We start from the raw sequence: 22,552 nt of genomic DNA, 5'->3' as shown, positions 1-22,552 counted from the left end.
GCATACGGGTCAAACAAAGGATCCCTGACAGGGACAGCTTTGGATTCCGTCTGATCCGGCTTAGGCATTGGAAAATTAGATTGGTAACAAAATGTCAGACTTGTGGCTAGATAACGTTCTTACTCCAGACTACCTCCTGCAATTAGACAACAGTCCATTGTTTCCAAAAGGCTTTTACTGAAGAATTAGTTCATTATAGTCCACGAGCCTGAATACAAAATCCAGGATGGTACATATGCATTGTTACCAATGAAAGGCAAAGCATGAGGAACAGAGTAACAGATCACAGCAGGCCCAACCTCCCCCCACAGTTCTCAAAACAACCCCTTTGAAGTCAGAAGCGCGGAAACCTCCCAAGGCCGGTTCTTGGTGGAACGTCGGTAGCCAAAACAATCCTTTTCTGTGAGATAGCTGCCTGGGAACCTTGGCACCTGGAAGAGAGCACTTAAACACTGAAAGGATTAAAAATGGAGTCGGTTAAGCAAAGGCACACAAGAAAGCAGTCTGGTCCTGACAACTGTAATAATAAACGTGACTTGACTACCTCTGCACTAAGAATAGCAGAAATACCTGAGCCTACTTCATGGGATGAATTATCCTAGCTACCACCAGAAGAAGCTGAGAAATGGAGAAAAGCGGAGGGTGTGGTGTCGGTGTTGAAGAGAATGATAGCACATTGAAAGAGCTCCGTCTCTCCCATGCCTGAAATTTAAAATTTATGTTGGAAGGGTAAAGTAAAAATATTTACCCTTCCAAGATAAAGATACACTAAGAGATCCGAAAGGCAGATTCATATTTATTAAAGGCACTATAGAAAACCAAACTTACACATTTGGCTCAATTTATGCCCCAAACCAAGACAGCCTAATGAAATTCTAAAACAAAGTTCGTTAGAATACACATGTATCACTTAGTATAATGTGCTCTAAACCATATTTTCATGACAAACCCACAGAAACAGCAGCAACATAACCTAAGGGTATAATGGAGAGAAACAAATAGAAACAGAAGGATTAAAAGTATCCTGCTCACTAGGTTGGAGGCAAGTTCTGACGACAACAGGGCCAACAACAAAGATTCTCAGGTCAAACTCCATGGTCAAGTAACAGATTCCAAAATCAAAGACTGTGACCCACCAAGGCTCAGGCAGCCAGAACCTAAGAGCTCACCAACAGCCAAGTCCAGAATACCACAATTGTGATTAGCTAATCCCATGTTAGCTGCGGCCTTATAAAGCGAGTTTCTCCAGAGATGAGGCTGGGCTCATTAAGCTTCTTTCTCCAAGCTGGCTTATCTCTGCTACTCAGGAGGAGTAGATCAGATCCTGTACTGGCTCTCCTGACATTTCCTCAGCAGGGGGAAGGCCGTGGGCTGCCAGGCATGTGCTCCTGTGCTTGGTCCATGCCTCTGCCCTTACCCTCAGCCTCCGCTGCTCCTGGAGTTCTTTGGGAGACAGTGGCAGGTCTGGCAGCAGGCAGGTCCATGATAAGGCCGCCTGGCTTGATGACACTGTGGTTGCCAACCCTCCTGGAGATCCCCACAAATTACAACTGATCTCCAAATGACAGATTTTAACATTCTCCGAGACATGGAGGCTTCTTAGGCTGGCCTATGTGGAATTATACCCCACATAGGTACTACCTGACAATTGATGCCAACCCACCTAGAGAACTCCAAGAGTTACAAATTACTTTCAAATGACAAGTTTTAATTATCTCAAACAGAATGGTGGTTTTGGAGTGTGGCTTCTGTGGAATTATACCCCACTGAGGACCCTCCATATTATGATTGCCGTACCTGGAGATCTCCTTCCATTTCAGCTGAACTCCATATGTCCTATTTTACCTAAATTGGAGACAATGGTGGTATTGGGTATTGGCAACTGGGGTGTTTGAAGCACCTCTTTACAGTAGTTGTCAACCTGCCTGGAGATCTGTTTCCGTTACAACTGAACTCCATATGGTGACATTATCTCTCTTGGAGACAATGGTGTCATTGGAGGTCAGTGCCTGTGGCATTATACCCCTCCGGAGCCCATCTTACTGTGCTTCCTAATATCCAGCTGGTATCATCTGGCCCATAATTTAAACCCTATCCTCTGCTGCCAACAGGAACAGCTCCCTGCCCTCCTCTAAGTGACAGCCCTTCAAATACTTAAAGAGAGCAATCATGTCCCCCTATGACATCATGCAATTTGGATGTTATGCCTCTGTTGACAGACCCCAAGATCGCACTCACCTTTTTTGTCACTTCATCACACTGGCTGCTCATATTTAACTTATGTTCCATCTGAACCCCAAGATCTTGTTCACACACACTGCTAACCAGAAGTGTATCCCCCATCCAGTATGTGTGTTCCTCATTTTTGCTACCCAGATGTAGAACTTGGCACTTATCCTTGTTAAATTGCATCTTGTTCACATCCACCCACTTTTCCAATGTGTTCCGATCTCGTTGAATTCTATCCCTATCTACTGATTTTGTTTGCTGCTTCTCCCAATTCAATGTCATCTGCAAATTTAATGCATAGCCCCTCCACACCCTCATCCAGATCATTTATAAAAATATTGAAAAGTACCAGGCCCAGGACCGAGCCCTGTGGCACCCCACTGGGCACCTTCCTCCGTTCAGATTAAATGCATCGACATCTACTCTTTGAGTGCGGTTCTCCAACCAGTTCCCTATCCACCTAACTATCCTAGAGTCCAGTCCACAGTCCTCTAGTTTACCCATCAGAACATCATGAGGAACCTTGCCAAAAGCTTTACTGAAATCCAGATAAACTACATCAATTCTCATGATCCAGTAAGCCTGTCACTTGATCATAGAAGGAGATGAGGTTGGTCTAGCAGGACCCATTGAGGACAAATCCATGCTGACTTCCGCATATCACTATGTTGTCCATCAGATGCTTGCATACAGACGTGTTTAATATCTGTTCCAATATAAATTTTTTTGTCACTGCATCACACTGGCTGCTCATATTTAACTTATGTTCCATCTGAACCCCAAGATCAGCTGTAATTCAAGGAAAACTCTAGGCCCCATCTGGAGGTTGGCAATCTTATCCAGTCTCCCGCTCTTCAAATCAGCTCTGCTGTTCTCCTCTATATGCTTGAATCATCTCTCCATGCACTTACTGATGCTTTAGTCAAATCCCTCTCCAAATACCCACGCTTTGTGCAGCTTTCTGACCGACATGTCGCCAAGTTTGTTCATATTCATCCACTGTTCAATGTTCACACACAGCCCCTTTCCATTATTGTTGCATTCACCTTCATTTTGACTGAATTGATCTATGGGGAAGCAGTTTCCTTTGTTTGGTTGATTATATATATTAACTAGCTTGATGCCTGTGCTTCGCTATGGTATTTAACTACTTAAAATCCAGTTATAATATTTATGGGTAAGTAACGTTTTTGGTTTGGGGGGGCGGGCTGAGTTGGTTTTGTAGTATAATAGCATAGTACCCGAGCTTCACAAACGTGTTTGAATAAAGCAAAGCGTGTTGATGCCTAAAACTGATGAAGTGAATTTCAAAATGTAACATTTATTGAAGAGATTTTTAAAAGGAAAAGATTGTAGTGCAAGAAATAAAGTGAAAAATACGTACAACCTTATTTTTCTACTGAAGGACCTCTTTATAAACCTCACGGGTGGTTTTCTCCCACTTTGGAGTCCCCACTTTGAGGAGAAACTTGTGGGCTTGGAAGTCAGGAGGGCTGAGCATGTTGAGGAACTCCACAGGGAGTCATTGAATGTGTCCTGAGTACTGTTTAGAATGTTGGGATGATGGCCAATCAAGGCCACATATGCAAATAACCTCAGGGCAGAGCGGCTGAGTTGGCAGTTGGCAGGGGGAGTGGGATGAGCAGCCTCCCAGCCACACAGGGAAGCTGTATCCCTATGGGAAAACACATTTTACCCCTTTTTACCTCCTTAGGGGCCAAATTTCTTAAAATCCCTTCTTAGTGAGCCTCTACACCACAAAAGGAACGTTCTCCCCAAATTTCATGCTTTTAGGTTCAGGGGTTTGGGCTGGGCATTGATGAGTCAGTCAGGACACTTGTCTTTAGATAGATAGATAGATAGATAGATAGATAGATAGATAGATAGATAGATAGATAGATAGATAGATAGATAGATAGATAGATAGATAGATAGATAGATAGATAGATAGATAGATAGATAGATAGATAGATAATGAGCAGAACCACAAGTGACAAAAGGCACAGATTGGACACTTGTCTGCTTCCCTCAAGTTTTGGTGGGAACTGTAGGCATCCTAGTCTCGCAGCTTGGCTCTCTGACTGCTGTCCAATGGACTTTTCAACTGTCACTTGTCCAACATTCCGCCAAGCTGCCTACATTTCCCATCAAAACTTGAGGGAAGCAGACAAGTGTCCAATCTGTGCCTTTTGTCACTTGTGGTTCTGCTCAATGGGGAGGGGGTTTGAAAACCTGATCTGGGTGCACATAAAGCCCCGAGCCACTGCAGAAAACCCTGCTGTCTGCTGTTCTTTTTTTCTTTTTCTTTTTGAACTTTTTATTTTCTGATTTTCTGGAATACATAACAATTTAAACAAAAATTTTACACATAACATGCAAAAAACATAAACAGTGAACCTTGGAACAGTCAATAAGAGATCAGCTATCACTGAAAAGTACATTATTGTTGGAGAAGGTACAATACTAGAGAAGACTCATAAGATTGCCAAAAAGCTGAAAGTGTTCATATCTGCATTCGGCAGTTTATTGGTAGCATGAAGATGGTTCAAAAAAGGTATCCATTGTGTAAAGAACGTTGAATGATGCTGTGGATTATCAGTAGAGTGAAGATAATCCGCTATTTTCTCCATGGTGAAGATATCCCACACTTTCTGGTACTACTGCTGCAATTTTGGAAGTCTGTCTTGTTTCCAGTATAACACAAGAAGCATTTTCGCTGCAGCTAATAACAAGAGTATTCAGTTTCTCCTGATCGTTGGTACTGTTGGGTCTTCCCAGAGACCCACCAGGATTGTCTCAGGATTTTTAGGTACATCATAGCCTGTGATTTCTGTAACAGACCTCAAGATTAAGTCCCAGAATGACTGGATTTTAGGGCACGTCCACCAGAGATGAATATGATCTCCAATTTGGCCGCATTGCTTCCAACAAAGCGGGGCTATAGTAGGATTAAGGTGATGGAGGGAACTAGGTGTCACGTACCATCTCGACATTATTTTAAAAAATGACATTTTAATATTGATTGCTTTAGTTTTTAGGTGTCTGCCTGACCAAATCAGGGCCCATTGGTTGTCCGTTAGTATGTTCTTGCAATCCCTATTCCATTTCATTTGGTATTTTAAGGGTGGATGTTCATTTTTTAGGTTTAAAATGGAATAAATTCTTGCTTTAAGTCCCTTATGTTGAGATGATATTTGATTTAGCAGGAACTCAAAGTCTGTTAGCTCACGTTTCAAAGCATTTGCAATTGGTTGGCTGTTTATAAGGTTTGACAGTTGTAAGTATTGGTACCATGGCAAGGTATCAGCTGCATCTTTTTCAATTTGCCCTTTACTTAGGATGGCCCCTTGTTTGGTTATATCCATAATTCTACTTTTCTTAAGTATCTTCCATTTCTGGAATGAGATTAAATCCTTTCCAGGTGGAAACCAAGATTGGTCCAGGAAGGATGATAACGGAGAAGGAGTGGGGGCTAGATACTGCCTTACCCTGTCCCAAGTTATTAGAGTAGATTTCAGAAAAGGATTGGTAAATGTTTGAACTGGTCTGCTTTTATGATCTGTCCAGATTATATCTTTTATGTCATGTGGGGAAATGCGTGTCGTTTCAGCATAGCTCCAGTCTAAATTTTCTGTAGGATTTAACAAAAGCACTATATTAGCTAATTGAGCAGCCATGCAATAATGTTTTAAATCAGGTATAGCCAATCCACCTCTATTGGAGGCACGTTTCATGGTTGAGAAGTTGATTCTAGGGCGTTTGTTAGCCCAGATAAATTTATTTATGAGACTTTGCCATGACTGGATATCTTGATCCGTGAGATGGATAGGCAGCATACGAAAGTTAAATAAGAAAAGAGGTAAAATCATGGATTTGACTAGCAGTATTTTTTCAGCCCAGGGCAAATTTAACTTGTCCCAATCCTTAAACTTATCGTTAACCTAGAAGCTGAAGACTCAGCACTCTAAGTGGACCTATACTGGGTCATCCTACAAAACCCAGATCTTGAGTAAACAGCTTCAAAATAGGATGCCCCCAGAACAATTCTATAAGAAGAAAGGGGCGGCAGCTGAAGCAGAAAAAAACTTTGGATCACTCCAAATCACACAGATCTGAACTCCAGAGATTGTCCCCTACAAGAGGACATGTGCTGGTGCTGATCCAGTCTCTGGTTCTGGACCTAAGGCCTCCTATGTGGCCTGCCTGGAAAAAACTTGTATTAGGCATTGCTGTGAATAAGGAAGTGGGGAACTATAAGCCCTCTGAAACCCCAAACAATCTTTGGATCACCCCAAATCACACACCCCTGAACTCCAGAGACTGTCCCCTACAAGAGGACATGTGCTGGTGCTGGTCCAGTCTCTGGTTCTGGACCTAAGGCCTCGAATATGGCCTGTCTCCAAGCACCCAGTACTAGACATGGCTTTGAATAAGGAAGTGGTGAAAATGTTGCACAAAAAAGTGCTCTTTCCCTTTGCCCCTTCCAATCTTCTGAGCAAAAGAGAGATGAGACAGACAAGGGCTGTTGTAACAGAGTATATTTGCAAATATAGGGTACCAGCTTACAAAATGAGCTTAGAATGTACCACCGAACAAAGGAGCACATGCTTCTTTTAAGGGCTCATGACATCATTTTGGAGAAACGAAACTCACATTCAAACAAAACGTGATCTCTTTACACCTATGGATAGGCTATTCTCCATTTCTCACTCTCGCAACAGCTTTATTTTTCACAGTAGTCACTCGTTACTTTCACACACACACACACACTCTTCCTCCAAAGAGGAGGGAGGGGAAACTTATAATTCTCCCTTTGTCTCTGCCTCTGCATCCCAAGAATGTTCAGTTATCTATTCCCAAGGACATACATTTCTTCTGTCATAAACAACTAGAGAAAAAGGGGGGGGTAGCTAAAGAGCAGAGACCAGTTACTTTAAAACATAAAAATCCATTCTTTTCCTCTTGCTAGCTTAAATCAATAATTACATTATTGATTCAAGGTCTCCACTAAAAATTTGCTAATCCCACAAATATATAAGCCCCCCTGCACCCCAAAATAATCTTTGGATCACCCCAAATCACACACCCCTGAACTCCACAGACTGTCCCCTACAAAAGGACATGTGCTGGTTCTGATCCAGTCTCTGGTTCTGGTCCTAAGGCCTCCTATGTGGCCTGCCTGAAAAAAAACTTGTATTAGACATTGCTGTGAATAAGGAAGTGGGGAACGATAAACCCTCTGAAACCCAAAACAATCTTTGGATCGCTCCAAATCACACACCCCTGAACTCCAGAAACTGTCCCCTACAAGAGGACATGTGCTGGTTCTGCTCCAGTCTCTAGTTCCAGAGTTGAGGCCTGCTATTTCACCTTTCTCTCAGAACCTTGTACTTTATATTGCTGTGAATAAGGAACTCAGAAATATAACAGCCCTCGGCACCCCCAAATAATCTTTGGATCACCAGAAATCAAACAGACCTGGGTTCCAGAGACTGTCCCTCACAACAGGACATGTGCTGGTGCTGATCCAGTCTCTGCTTCCAGAGCTGAGGCCTCCTATTTGGCCTGCCTCCCAGAACCTTCTATCAGACATTGCTGTAAATAAGGAACTGGGGAAAATGAAAGCCCTCTATGCATCAAAACAATCTTTGGATCACCCCATCTCACACAGACCCGAACTCCAGAGACTGCCCTCTGCAAGAAAACATGTGCTGGTTCTGATCCAGTCTCTATTTCTGGAGCTGAGGCCTACTATTTCACCTTTCTCCATGAACCTTATATTAGACATTGCTGTCAATAAGGAAGTGAGAAACATAAAAGCCCTCTGCATCCCCAAATAATCTTTGGATCACCCCAGATCTCACAGACCTGAACTCCAGAGACTGTCCCCTACAAGAAGACGTGCTGGTTCTGATCCAGTCCAGGTTCTGGTCCTAAGGCCTCCTGTGTGGCCTGCCTGGAAAAAAACTTGTATTAGATATTGCTTTGAATAAGAAAGTGGGGGAAAGTGGGGGAAATATAAGCGCTCTGCCCCCCAAAGTGGTTCTGGTGCTGTGAGCTCCCTTTTCAGCTGCCTCCAAGAAGCTTGTATTCGGAAAAGTTTCTCTCTCAAAGCAGCCCTGGTCTCGAGTCTGCTCAGATTTGGAGCCTGGACTAGAGTGTTGATTTTTATGCTCTTTCCTATTATTCCCATTCAAATATACTGTAATACCAGTACATGTCCTTTTGTAGGGGACAGTCTCTGGATTGCAGGGGTGTGTGATTAGGGGTGATCCAAAGATTGTTTTGGGTTTCAGAGGGCTAATAGTTCCCCACTTCCTTATTCACAGCAATGTCTAATACAAGTTTTTTCCAGGCAGGCCACATAGGAGACCTTAGGTCTAGAACCAGAGACTGGATCAGAACCAGCACATGTCCTATTGTAGGGGACAGTCTCTGGAGTTCAGGGGTGTGTGATTTGGGGTGATCCAAAGATTATTTGGGGTTGCAGGGGGCTTATATCTTCACCACTTCCTTATTCAAAGCCATGTCTAATACAGGGTGCTTGGAAGCAGGCCACATTCGAGGCGTTTGTTCCAGAACCAGAGACTGGATCAGCACCAGCACATGTCCTCTTGTAGGGGACAGTCTCTGGAGTTCAGGGGTGTGTGATTTGGGGTGATCCAATGATTGTTTTGGGTTGCAGGGCGCTTATATTTTCACCACTTCCTTATTCAAAGCCATGTCTAATATTGGGTGCTTGGAAGCAGGCCACATTCGAGGCCTTAGGTCCAGAACCAGAGACTGGATCAGCACCAGCACATGTCCTCTTGTAGGGGACAGTCTCTGGAGTTCAGGGGTGTGTGATTTGGAGTGATCCAAAGATTGTTTTGGGTTTCAGAGGGCTTATATTTTCACCACTTCCTTATTCAAAGCCATGTCTAATACAGGGTGCTTGGAAGCAGGCCACATTCGAGGCCTTTGTTCCAGAACCAGAGACTGGATCAGCACCAGCACATGTCCTCTTGTAGGGGACAGTCTTTGGAGTTCAGGGGTGTGTGATTTGGGGTGATCCAAAGATTGTTTTGGGTTTCAGAGGGCTTATATTTTCACCACTTCCGTATTCAAAGCCATGTCTAATACAGGGTGTTTGGAGAGAGGCCACATTCGAGGCCTTAGGTCCAGAACCAGAGACTGGATCAGCACCAGCACATGTCCTCTTGTAGGGGACAGTCTCTGGAGTTCAGGGGTGTGTGATTTGGGGTGATCCAAAGATTGTTTTGGGTTTCAGAGGGCTTATATTTTCACCACTTCCGTATTCAAAGCCATGTCTAATACAGGGTGCTTGGAAGCAGGCCACATTCGAGGCCTTAGGTCCAGGACCAGAGACTGGATCAGCACCAGCACATGTCCTCTTGTAGGGGACAGTCTCTGGAGTTCAGGGGTGTGTGATTTGGAGTGATCCAAAGATTGTTTTGGGTTTCAGAGGGCTTATATTTTCACCACTTCCGTATTAAAAGCCATGTCTAATACAGGGTGCTTGGAAGCAGGCCACATTCGAGGCCTTTGTTCCAGAACCAGAGACTGGATCAGCACCAGCACATGTCCTCTTGTAGGGGACAGTCTCTGGAGTTCAGGGGTGTGTGATTTGGGGTGATCCAAAGATTGTTTTGGGTTTCAGAGGGCTTATATTTACACCATTTCCTTATTCAAATCCATGTCTAATACAGGGTGTTTGGAGAGAGGCCACATTCAAGGCCTTTGTTCCAGAACCAGAGACTGGATCAGCACCAGCACATGTCCTTTTGTAGGGGACAGTCTGTGGAGTTCAGGGGTGTGTGATTTGGGATGATCCAAAGATTGTTTTGGGTTGCAGGGCGCTTATATTTTCACCACTTACTTATTCAAAGCCATGTCTAATACTGGGTGCTTGGAGACAGGCCACATTCGAGGCTTTAGGTCCAGAACCAGAGACTGGATCAGCGCCAGCACATGTCCTCTTGTAGGGGACATTCTCTGGAGTTCAGGGGTGTGTGATTTGGGGTGATCCAAAGATTGTTTTGGGTTTCAGAGGGCTTATATTTTCACCACTTCCTTATTCAAAGCCATGTCTAATACAGGGTGCTTGGAAGCAGGCCACATTCGAGGCCTTAGGTCCAGAACCAGAGACTGGATCAGCACCAGCACATGTCCCCTTGTAAGGGACAGTCTCTGGAGTTCAGGGGTGTGTGATTTGGGGTGATCCAAAGATTATTTGGGGTTTCAGAGGGCTTATATTTTCACCACTTCCTTATTCAAAGCCATGTCTAATACTGGGTGCTTGGAAGCAGGCCACATTCGAGGCCTTAGGTTCAGAACCAGAGACTGGATCAGCACCAGCACATGTCCTCTTGTAGGGGACAGTCTCTGGAGTTCAGGGGTGTGTGATTTGGGGTGATCCAAAGATTATTTGGGTTTCAGAGGGCTTATATTTTCACTACTTCCTTATTCAAAGCCAAGTCTAATACAGGGTGCTTGGAGACAGGCCACATTCGAGGCCTTAGGTCCAGAACCAGAGACTGGATCAGCACCAGCACATGTTCTCTTGTAGGGGACAGTCTCTGGAGTTCAGGGGTGTGTGATTTGGAGTGATCCAAAGATTGTTTTGGGTTTGCAGGGGCTTATATTTTCACCACTTCCTTATTCAAAGCCATGTCTAATACAGGGTGCTTGGAAGCAGGCCACATTCGAGGCCTTAGGTCCAGAACCAGAGACTGGATCAGCACCAGCACATGTCCCCTTGTAAGGGACAGTCTCTGGAGTTCAGGGGTGTGTGATTTGGGGTGATCCAAAGTATTTTTCTGCTGCAGCTGCCGCCCCTGTCTTCTTATTGAAATGTTCTGGGGGCATCCTATTTTGAAGCTCAAGATCTGGGTTTTGTAGGATGACCCAGTATAGGTCCACTTAGAGTGCTGAGTCTTCTGAATATCGAGGTGTATAATATGTGCCCCTGCAAACTTCATTTTGGAGTTATAGCTTTTCAGTTTTCCCACAATATTTTTTTTTGGCTTTGCGAATAACGAATAAGGAATAAGGAACTGCGAATAAGGAACTGGGAACTGGGAACCAACTTCAGCTTCGTCTATGATTCTACGATTCTATATTATGGCAATACTCCATCAACTGAAGTTGTTTTGAGGAGGCCCAGTTCAAATAGCTGGTTTGGACCTTCAAAGCCCTAAATGGCCTGAGACTAGGATGCTCAAATGACCACCAACTGCTGTATTAGTCTACTTGATATTGCAATCTGCCTCAGTAAAGATTTTCATCTGCCACTCCCATCAGAAGTTCAGTGGGCCACCAAGGTTGGTAAGACCCACCAGAAACCTACCCAGGTAGCAGTTTAGCACCAAACAAATGAAAGCATTTGGGCCCCTTAGGTAAAGAGAAAGATGTCCATTCCACTGATGTCTTATTTGTTTTGCTCTCTGCAATTTTTATGGTTTTGTTTTCTTTTAGTTTACATTGCTCTTCTGGATTGCTGGTTATGGGTTGCTTTTATAATTTTATTATAGTTTTTATCGTAAGTTTTCCTTTTAAAGTTTATATTAAACTTTCTCTCATTGTTCTTCACCTTGAAGCCTTTTATAAGCCAAAAGGCCATGAAAATAAATATTTTAGATAAATTAAATAATTGAGGTAAACTAGGAAGGAGGTGCCGTGGCTCAGAATGGGTTGGATCCAGTGAGTTTTTTGCTCAATCTGACCCAATCCCCTGCTTTAGTACAGCCCCCATCCCACGTGATTTCATCCAAGCATGTCTAGGGTTGCCAGCTCCTGATTGGGAAATTCCTGGAGATTTGGGGGGGGGGGGGGTTGAGCCTGGAGAGGGCAGGGTTTGGGAGGGAGAGGGACTTCAGCTGGCTATAATGCCATAGAGTCCACTTTCCAAGACAGCCATTTTCTCCAGGGGAACTGATCTCTGTCACCTGGAGATCAGTTGTAATTCCGGGAGATCTCCAGCCAACACCTGGAGGCTGGCAACCCTAAGCATGTCCCATGATCTCTAGCATCATCTTTTTTGCAGTGAAAGTGAGCCCCTTCCTCCCCTTTTCACCAGAAGAAAACCTGGTTGGACCTTACCCAATAATTCAATCTATTCTAAAGAAGAAACTTTGCTTGTAAGGTCTCAGATATGAGGTAACCAGTTAGTCTGATTTAATGAGTTCATCTTAATTTGCAAATGAGCTGAACAGCTTGCAAGGACACCAGAGCTGTGTGCTTTGCTTTGATCTTGCAAATGCAGCTTAGCTTGGGAGGAGTGGGCACCTAGATTGACAAAGTTGACAAGAAGTGCACAGTTAAGAGATCATTTTTCAAAATGTGTGTGTGGCAGGTGGGAAGAGATCAAATTTGAGTTATTCCTACCCAGAGAGAGAGAGAGAGAGAGAGAGAGAGAGAGAGAGAGAGAGAGAGAGAGAGAGAGAGAGAGAGAGAGAGTATATGTCTCTCTCTCTCTCTCTCTCTCTCTCTCTCCTTGGTAAGATTACTGGTATATTTAATTCAATGCCAACATAAGCCACAAAATTTTGTCTGCTTTAGGCATCTAGCACATAACTATTAAAATGTCACTGTAGATACTTATCTATGTCAAAATCACACTATGGAGAGGACAGAGTACAATTAACTCAGCACTTTAGGGGCAACATTATCATCTTTTTTGCAATGGTAATGTGTATGTGTATACCATTCCAAAATGTCTGCAAAAGAGCATCAGTTTCATTAAAGTCTTTGCCTTAGGCTAATATCTGTCTTGCTTATGTTATCCGTGTCATCATCACCTTGGCTCCAGAAATTAAATACGCAGTTATTCTTTGGTTTGGAAATAACTCAGAAATCATTTTAAGCTAGTTATAGGGCACATTCCTGTCTTCCTCTCTTTGTCTATGGCATCAGAAATAAAGATGAGCTGAGGAGGTGGGAAAGTTATTTCTCGGAAGCTTCGGTGGAGAAAGCTCACTGTGCTACCAGGACAGAGGCATGAACAACATTCACAGGGTGGGCGGGCGGGCGGGCAGGGAGTATGTATTTGCTTGTTATTTGGGGACTGAATAGAATTAATTCATACATCAGGCATCCTGATGGCCCTTCCACACATTACATTTTTAATGTGTGCACTTAAGAGATTTTAAAGGGAAACCTAAAAAAATGGATATGGCAAAGCCCTGTTTGCAAACATTTGTCACACATGATTATACTCACTGGTGAGCCAGGCTCCAGGCGCAGCTCCCTACACAGTTGTACTGAGTTTACCTCTGCATAATATCTATATTTGGCCATTCCTATACTGCTTTTTGACTCTGGATTGTTGAGCAAAATGGCTATATCAAATGCCTCGATAGGCATTTTCAGCAGTGCCTTTGCCAAACAGACTCTACTATGGGTTCAAGGAAATTTTGCTGATCACTTCTCATTCTGTTTCTTTGATCCAAAGATGATATAATTCACCAGAGTGGAGAAAGGCTTTTAACTCTCTTCACAGTGCTCAATCATTATTTTCATTTTCATTTTTTCACGGAACTACTTTTTCCTTGTTTCTCTTTAATTGGCTGAGCCAGCTTTATGTAACTTCTCATGGAGGATGGTTTTGCTAGCCTAGCTTGGTGAAATGCACTCCAACGCACGGATCCCCTCCTTTAAAATAACCTCCAAAGGTCACTGCACATTAGATAAGTGAAAAAAGTTTCCAGGGAACTGAAATCTCCAGAGGCTGATTAATATCCTACAGTTCAGTTTAGTATTCAGCATAGTTTTAGTAAGGAGTCAAAACGTAAAAATCTCAGGTTTCCTTGTACCATCACAACATCCACACAATTCCAAAGATGCATTTATTTCATATGCATTCAGTTCCTGCCCTTCCACCTCAGAGTTCAGAATAGTTCTCCCATATTCTATTTCATGTTAACCAGTAAACCAAGTGGGGAATTAAACAGAGGCCTCTCAAGTCCTGTCTGATACTCTCTGCGCTAAAACACAAATCCTTTTCAGATGTTTGGTTTTGGGATTCCAGCTGTTCATAACAAGAACGCACACAACCCAAATGCACAATCACCGTTTTGTGTGAATGAGGCAACATGCATAGTTTCTGTGCACATGTAGCTTTCAGTACATGTGGATGGAACCAAAGTCTTTTGATGGAATGTGCTTCCACATATTGAGGTTGTACACTCATGGAAAATATATATGTTGCCCCATTCATACAAAATGGCGACTCTACATATGACTGGCGAATCAGCATTAAACATCCGAAAAGGGCTGCACTGCTTCAGCATTTATTCTGTTCCCTCCAAATGTTGTTTCCCAAGCTTAACACTTCATGTGAAGATTGGGGGAGAGGGTGGAGATTCTCAGCAATTTAAAGGCTTATATTATTCAGAATTAAATTACCAATCAGAAATGTAATGAACTACATTTCTTATGGCTGGCATATAAGAACTATAACAGTCTTTTTAGCACAGGAGTCATTTTGCCTCATTCTAAATATTTGTGAACGAAGAGGCCAGGATTTGCCATAGCTTGCAGAAAGTTGACCTCGATATTTACAGCCAGTGGAAATACTGGCTGTAAATACTGACCATAGGACAGGACAGTGGCAGGACAGTGTTAAAAAATGATTTGGTACTGTTTGCATATTAGCCAAAGCTGGTAAAAGACCCTATGTGCCACTCTAATCATAGGCCAAGATCTAGCAGCACCCCCAAGCTACCAACCTGCTCCTTCAAGGCAGTGCAGTTAGAGATAGGCACGGACCAAGAAAATGCCATGGACCTCTGGTCTGTCGATTTTCACAGACCATGGGCAACAAACTTTTCATGGACCAGCCTGTTCATGGACTGGTTCGTTGGTCCATGGTTTGTCACTTCCAGGGGCCCTAGGACTGCCCCCTTCACACTTAGAGATGCCAAACTCGCAGCAAGGCTTCAGCAGGCTCTCCTCTAGCCACCTTCCAAGTTTGGCCAAGATTGCATTTCAGAGGTCTGAGTTACAGCCCCCCCAAAGTAGCCACCCCAGGAAACTTCCAGTAGATACTAGGAGTTGCAAATGCCAATTGACTTACATTGGCTTGCAGCACCAAAAAGTTGCAATGCAGCAAAATCAAATAGAAAAGGGTGGAGGAAGAATCCCCTCACTCACCACACAGACACCTTCCCAGCCATTGCCTAGGGAATTAATTCTTGCTCCTTGCTCACATAGAGCGGAATGAGCTCTCTGGTTGACAGGCAGAGCTGCCTATCAAGGTTTTGAGGGCTAAGATTGGTGTTCCTATGGCTGCAAAACATCTACCCCTCCATTGCCTAGGGAATTAATTCTTCCTCCTTGCTTGCGTAGAGCAGAATGGGAGCTCTCTGTCAGAGCTGCCTATCAAGTTTTTAAGGTCTGCAGAAGGTCTGCGGACATCCTTTCTGTTGCCTAGGGAATTGATAGATCAAAGCCAGGATGTCTGGACTCATAGACCACGGACTGATGAACCAGCCCAAACGGACCAAAGTTTGTGAAAAAGGTGAGTCCCATGAACCATGTGTTCATGAACCACGAACTGGGCTAGACCATGTCAAGTTTAGGTCTGTTTTCCAGACCATGCCCATCTCTAAATGCACCCCTCCAGAACAGGCTGACTGTGCAATCCTCAAGCAGCATCTGTATTGACCAACAGCCTCTGAGTCTTGTCTGGACTGAGCTTCAATTTATTGGCCCTCTTACATCCCATTACCTTTTCTAGATAATGTTCAGGATCTCCATAGGCTCACTTAGGCTGTTAAGAAATAGGGTGCGTTCCTTCCACATATTGGTGACACCTCATTCCAAATCCTCAGACAACCTCTCACAATGGTTTCATGTAGATGCTAAGACTTCAGTTAATTGCACATTGATTATGGAGGTACATTCAGATCGTGACAGAAACAAAATTTCTAGGTAAGATGAATAATGAATAACACCTTGGAACAGTTCTTCATAGAGCCAAGCTGTACCTAGAATCTATTGTGCAATTCTCACTGCTATCCAATTCTGAACAAACCTAAGCAGAAAGCTGTCCAACATATAATTTCAAAAGAGGCAATTTATCAAAAAGGAGATTAGCGTGAGGAAGACCAAGTCTTTTCAAAAGAGATTTGGAGGTAATTATTAAAATAGAAGTTTTAATCAAACAAGAGAGGAGCCTGTAAGAACTCATGAGGGAGGGCATGCCCCACTTGGGACGGCTCCAGCTTCCCAAACTGGTGTCTGGACTCAAGCAGTTTGCTTTTTGTGACATCTGTACATTTGCAAATGTCACTTTTAGGTTTTGACATATTTTTTTTAAAAGAACTTATTTTCAGCAAGCCTGGAGGTTCCCCTGGACTTGGGCAACTGTAATTGGTAGTCATGGCATGGATTTCACTATTCCTGCTAGTCCTAGTCCTTTACTATTAGATATAATGTAAATAAAGAGACAAAGCAGATTAAAGAACAAATAAATCCAAGAGGTCACCAGTGAGGCTAATAAGCAGAGACAGGGAAGCTATAAAACGCAAGAAGGCTTTCTTTAATAGATTGGAAGGCAGATTTACTTTATTCCATTCTGCTACCAATAAACCCAAGGCAGTTTAAATAGGCTTCCCAAGCAGTTTCCCATTCAAACGCTGACTAGGCCCAAACCTAAGTAGCTTCAACAGTGTCCTCTGGAGCCATATCATATGCATGCCAATCATACACAGAGATGATTTGGGTGACAAAGGAATGAAAAGGTTACTGAGGGAGGCTAGAGATATTGCCAAGAGACTAAATAAATTATTTTTATCAGGCTCTGTTACAGAAAATGTTGTATTATATATACATAATCCTGAACCAATTTCTTGGGGGAGGGAACAAAGACAGAGATTTTAAGTACATACATAGCAGTACAATGTACATACGAATTAGACCCTGGGTCCATCCAGGTCAGTACTGTTTGCAGAGATTGACAGCAGCTCTCCAGGGTCTTTCACATCACCTACGACCTGGTCTTTTTACCTGTAGATGTTGGCAATTGAACCTAGGACCTTCTGTATATCAGATGCTCTGCCACTGAGCCGCAGCTGATGACTATGTTCAGAAATGGGGTGTGCAAGTGTGGAACACAAACTCCATGCCCCCACTCCAAGCCAAGCCCATATTTAGGCAGGCACCATGCTGAATTCTTCCTATAAAGGCAGTCCAGTCAATGACTCCCCTTCACACCAGCAAGAGGGGCAAAGAAGCATGGCAAGAGAGGCCTTGCAGGTGTCTCCCACTGAAGGCTTGGATAGTTCTGAACATGCTCAGGAGGAAATGACTTGCTATAGGATTTATAGCTTGTAAGGTACCTCTGAAGGATGGGGAGGCAGTGAGAACTGGGGACATGAAAGAGGTTAATAAAATTATGAAAAGGGGAAAATAGGTCGAATGATTTTTTCTCTTTCTCGTGTTTATTTCTTTGTTTGTTGTCAATCTTTCCTACTGAGCTGCAAGACGGATTACACAGTGCAAGTGAAATACAATATAACCAACATCTAGGACATTCACTGAGCAAAATACAACAATTAACACGGTTAGGAGGACATTCAGTGAAACCGATACAATAGGGTCCGGTAGCAGAAAATTTGAAAACAAGCAGAAAGGTAAACTGCCAATAGATTCAGGAAGGAAGTATTCCCCGCAATACATAATTAGTAAAGCATTAACAAGCTGTAGTGATAGTTGCTAGCGTAGAGGACTTTAAAAGGGGACTAAAATTCATGAAGGATGTCTATCAGTTGCTATGACGGTGAAATGAACTCTTATCTGGCGATTCGTTTTCGTTTTCTCAGCCATGCCGGACGCTCCTCTCGGCTGGTCCGGGAGGAAACGACCGGGCACCCTGACCGGGCGGCTGATCCGCAAGGATTAGCCCCCAGGACTCCCAGGGAGGGAGCCAGGGTCCGGGACGCGGCGGGAAGAACTCCCCGAAATCAATGCGGGGGGGGAATTGCCCGTTTGTCCCTATGGAGGCCGGCAGACGTGCGCGGCGCCTCGAGTGCCGCCGGGCAACGAGAAACGGCAAATAAAAGAAACAGGCGGAAGCCCGTAAACAAGCGAATCCCTTCTGTTCTACAAGCGTTTGTGAAGGAGAGGTTGATCTGAAGAAGACTCGTTCTTCCCCTTCGTTGAGTTCCAGAATTTTGTTGGCGCCCCCCCCCCCCAAATGGCAGCAAAGAAGCAAAGTCCCGCTCTCGGTAAGTCAATCTCGGCTACCTTGAAGGGGGAGTCGCTCGAAGAGTTGGTGCGCAGGGCGGTGGTGGAAGCCATAAAACCCTTTGTTGACAAGCTGAACGAAACTGATCAAAGGGTGGGCTTAATTGAAAGCGAAGTGAAAACCATTAAGGCAGCAGCGGGGGGGGGGCAGAGAAGTCTGCTCTGGAAAGTGCGTCACTTGTGAAGGCTACAAAAAAGGAGCTGAAGCTGGTTGAGAACCAGCTGATCGGGCTACAGATGGAACGAACGCAGACAATTTTGCGTCTCCAAAACGTGAAAGAGGAGGAAAAAGAGGATCTGTGGGAGGTGGTCTCGGAACTATTGGCGATACCCACGAGGACGACTAAAGAAGAGGTTAAAAGCGCCATTTTGGAGGTCCGTCGGGCTTCTTCAAAATATGCAACAAAGCGACAGTTGCCTCGTGAGATCATTATTGACTTTTCATCTAAAAAGATTCGGGACACCATCCTATATAACTCATACAATGCGGATTTGGACTTTATGGGTTTGAAAGTCAAGATTTTGAAGGACGTTCCATTTCTAGTCCGGAAACGGCGTTTTAAATATAAAAAGTTTGCAGCTCTTCTGAGGGACCATGGAATAAAGTACAAATGGTTATTCCCGGAAGGAATATGGTTCAGATATAAAGATCAGGACTATAAGATATTATCAGAAGATCAACTAAAGGATTTTGAGAATAAAAACCCAGAACTCTGCTGCACCGAGAACGAAGAAAAGGAGGAGCCGGAGGGGGGGGAGGAGGAGGAGAGCACCGCAACAGCGGTTGCACAGAGAGAACTGCGTCCGGGACCTAGAAGGGGGAGGAAAGTTTAATCAGAATTTGAAATGTTTATTCTCTGTATGATTAACCACTCCATCATTATCCTATGGAGCTATTTTTGTATTATGACAGTATGAAGGGAAACATTGAAGTGTAGTGTTTAGTGTTTGTAGTTCATTCCCCCCCCTTTTTCTTTTTTTTCTTTTTCCACCCCCCTTTGTCCCTTCCCTCTCCCCTTTCCTTGTGATAGTCTTGTGTAGTGCTGTGTAGTGTTTTGTAGTTATGAAAAATAAAAAAAAATTATAAAAAAATAAAAAAAAAGAAATGAACTCTTATCTTTTTGGAAGCAGTGTATCTCTCTGAAACAGTGGCATAAACATAGGAACAAACAATGTGGGGGAGTATTGCCTTTGCACCTTCCTGCAACTTCCCAGAAGCATTTGGCAGGAACCTGGTCTAGTGATTTAGCAGGACTTTTCTTGTGTCCTTAATGAAGAACGTTACTTCTTGAACCACCAGCTCTGTTCTTGTTTCAAATATCCCTGAGATCTGCTTGCAGAGTGGATCTCAAGGAATGGGATTTCCCACTTCCTTCCTTTGTTATCTTCTGCGCTCACTCCTCAGACTTTCTTCCTGGCAGTCAGCAAGCCATCAAAAAATGCATCGTGGGCAAAGAGGGGGTTTGCAGAGAGAAGAGGGAAAGGGCAGAAGTCATTGCCATCTCTTCTGAAGACAGAAGTGCCTTTAAGTTATCTGAACTGTGTGGTTAGATGTAAGCTAGTATTTTCTGGTTTCTCTATGTTTAAGACATTGCTGGTTTCCTATGTTATTGTAGTGCATCTTTACACTGTTGAAAAATCTCATCTGCATTTCATTCAGGGTTTTGGATTTATTTTTTTGCAGCTAGGCCATCACAATTCATCTATTTATCCTTTTTGTAGGTTTTAAAAATGTGACTTCATTTGATTATATTTTTCAATTCCTCCATCATCTGCACTGGTTGTATTTTGGGCTCCTGAAACATTTGCTGGTGTGTGGTAACACCTTATCCCAAGGAACTATTCATTTGTCTTTGAAGATGTTCCGTTTTCATTTATCAAACCTTCAAGAGTGCAGTCTTAAGCAATTTCATTACATTCTGCCCATGTTTACTCGCTCTCCTGATGAAATTCAAGGGTGTTATTTGTCTTTTTATGATCTCACTATTAGTAAATCTGACTCGATAAAATATGTTCATTGTTGGTCATAAATTCCCTCTGTGGTTTATGTGCTCAGCATTATTCAGAGGAAACAAGCATCTCATCAGAAAATTATCAATTATCAAAACAATCTCTGAATCAATCCTCAAGCTTTTAAAATCTGGAGTAGAGTTTATTTGGGAGAACTCCTCATTCAAAAAGATCTGTTCATATTTCTTCATTGAGCTCCTGGAATTATAGACAGTAATAAGTTCCTATACTCACTTATAGGGCTTTTTTCTGGGAAAAGAGGTGGTGGAACTCAGGACTGCACAATGACATCACTTTGGGTCAGCTGGAACAAGGGGTGAGTTTTTAAAAGTTTAAATAGCCCTCAGCGAAAATGGTCACATGGCCAGTGGCCCCGGCCCCTGATCTCCAGACAGAGGGGAGTTTAGATTGTCCTCCACGCCAGTGGAGGAACTCCATTCCACCATGTTCCAGCTGAAAAAAAAAGCCCTGCTCACTTCTTATAGTTTCCTAGCCCCTTCTTTGTCCAATCTATTAGGACAAGAATGAGACCATGTTTTCTTGACAACGGTGATGCTTTTAGTATCCCTCACATAACTACTATTTGGTTTTCTAGTGCAATATCAGGGAATCTTAATATGTTTTTACTCCCTCTCTTGGGATCATCTCACTTTTGTGTAATAGCAGAAAGAAGTGCTGCACAGGACTTTCCCACTCTGATGGGAAAAGATGATAGATATGTCTGAGAAGGTGGCTCACAGTGCAATCCTAAGCAGAGTTATGCCCTTCTAAGTGGAAGTCAGTGGGTTGAAAAGGGTGTAACTCTGCTTAGGACTGAACTGCTAATTCTTTGGGGCATGCTTCAGTCCCTCTCATAGCACGCAGTCTGGGAATCACTGCTGTAAATACTACACAGGGGCCCAAATAAAAATCTTGCATATGAGGGAAAAAATGGCTTTAAGTCTGTAGGGTTGATATGATCTCTGCTTCTGTTACTGCAGTCCTAAGCAGAGTTACATTCTTCTAAGTCCACTGAAGTAAATTGGCCTATGTAAAGGGTATATAATATTAGATTGCCCGCCAGCAGCACGGCGGGCAATCTAAACTCCCCTCTGTCTGGAGATCAGGGGGCAGGGCCACCAGCCATGTGACCATTTTCTCCAAGGGCAACCCATTGAGTTCCACCACCTCTTTTCCCAGAATAAAAGCCCTGGGTATAACTCTATTTAGGATTGCACCATGTATCATATAAGTAGCTCCCTTTGATGGCCAAACTAGACAACACACTGAACATCCACAAATGGATCGCCCAATTTTTAAAAAAATTGGGAAACAGCAACTACAAGCGGGTTCTGATGAGAAATGGTTTAACCCTGCCCTCCCATGCTGTCTTCGTATTTGCTGAACCAGAGGAACCACACAGGCAACACACAACTGATCTGCACATTTCCCTCAAGGGGGCAAAAAGCAGTTCACTTTGGTTGGATTGTGCCCTAACCATATTAATCACTTGAACAAGCAGTAAACTAGGCATTATGTAAAATATATATTGTTTACATATACAAAGATCCATTTCTCTCCTGTGCTCTTTTAAAATTCCTTAGATGAACCACATCATTTATTTAACATCATTTCTTTATTTAAAACATTTGTTAGCCGCCTTTCTACCTTACGTCCCTCAAGGTGGCTTACTATTGATTTACTACTTCGAAATGCCTAAGTTCTAGTAACAGTCTGCTAGCACGGTGTGTGGATTGAGTATCTTTCTTGCATTCATTCATGTCACCACTAATATTTGGGTAATAGAATAACATTTGTACTCTGATTATGGGTGTTGCTGTAGATTCCAGACCTCCCAATGAGAGAAGACTCTCGTATTACATTACAATTCCACTTAGCTTTGTTTTGTAAACATGTAGGTCTCACTGGATTTTGTGAGTGAGCAGGGGAAAATGTGTTCAAGAATGTAGTAAACAGGAGGCTGTAAAACAAAAGTGAGTGTGTGTGGGCGGAGGGTTGTTAGAACAATAACATGGAGAAAGAAAAAACATCTTATTGGCATGACCCTTGGCCGAATATTTTAATA

Source organism: Eublepharis macularius, chromosome 1 (genome assembly GCF_028583425.1).
Source record: "Eublepharis macularius isolate TG4126 chromosome 1, MPM_Emac_v1.0, whole genome shotgun sequence".
Lineage (NCBI taxonomy): Eukaryota > Metazoa > Chordata > Lepidosauria > Squamata > Eublepharidae > Eublepharis > Eublepharis macularius.
The sequence above is the reverse complement of the archived record's forward strand: the minus strand, read 5'-3'. Positions refer to the sequence as shown.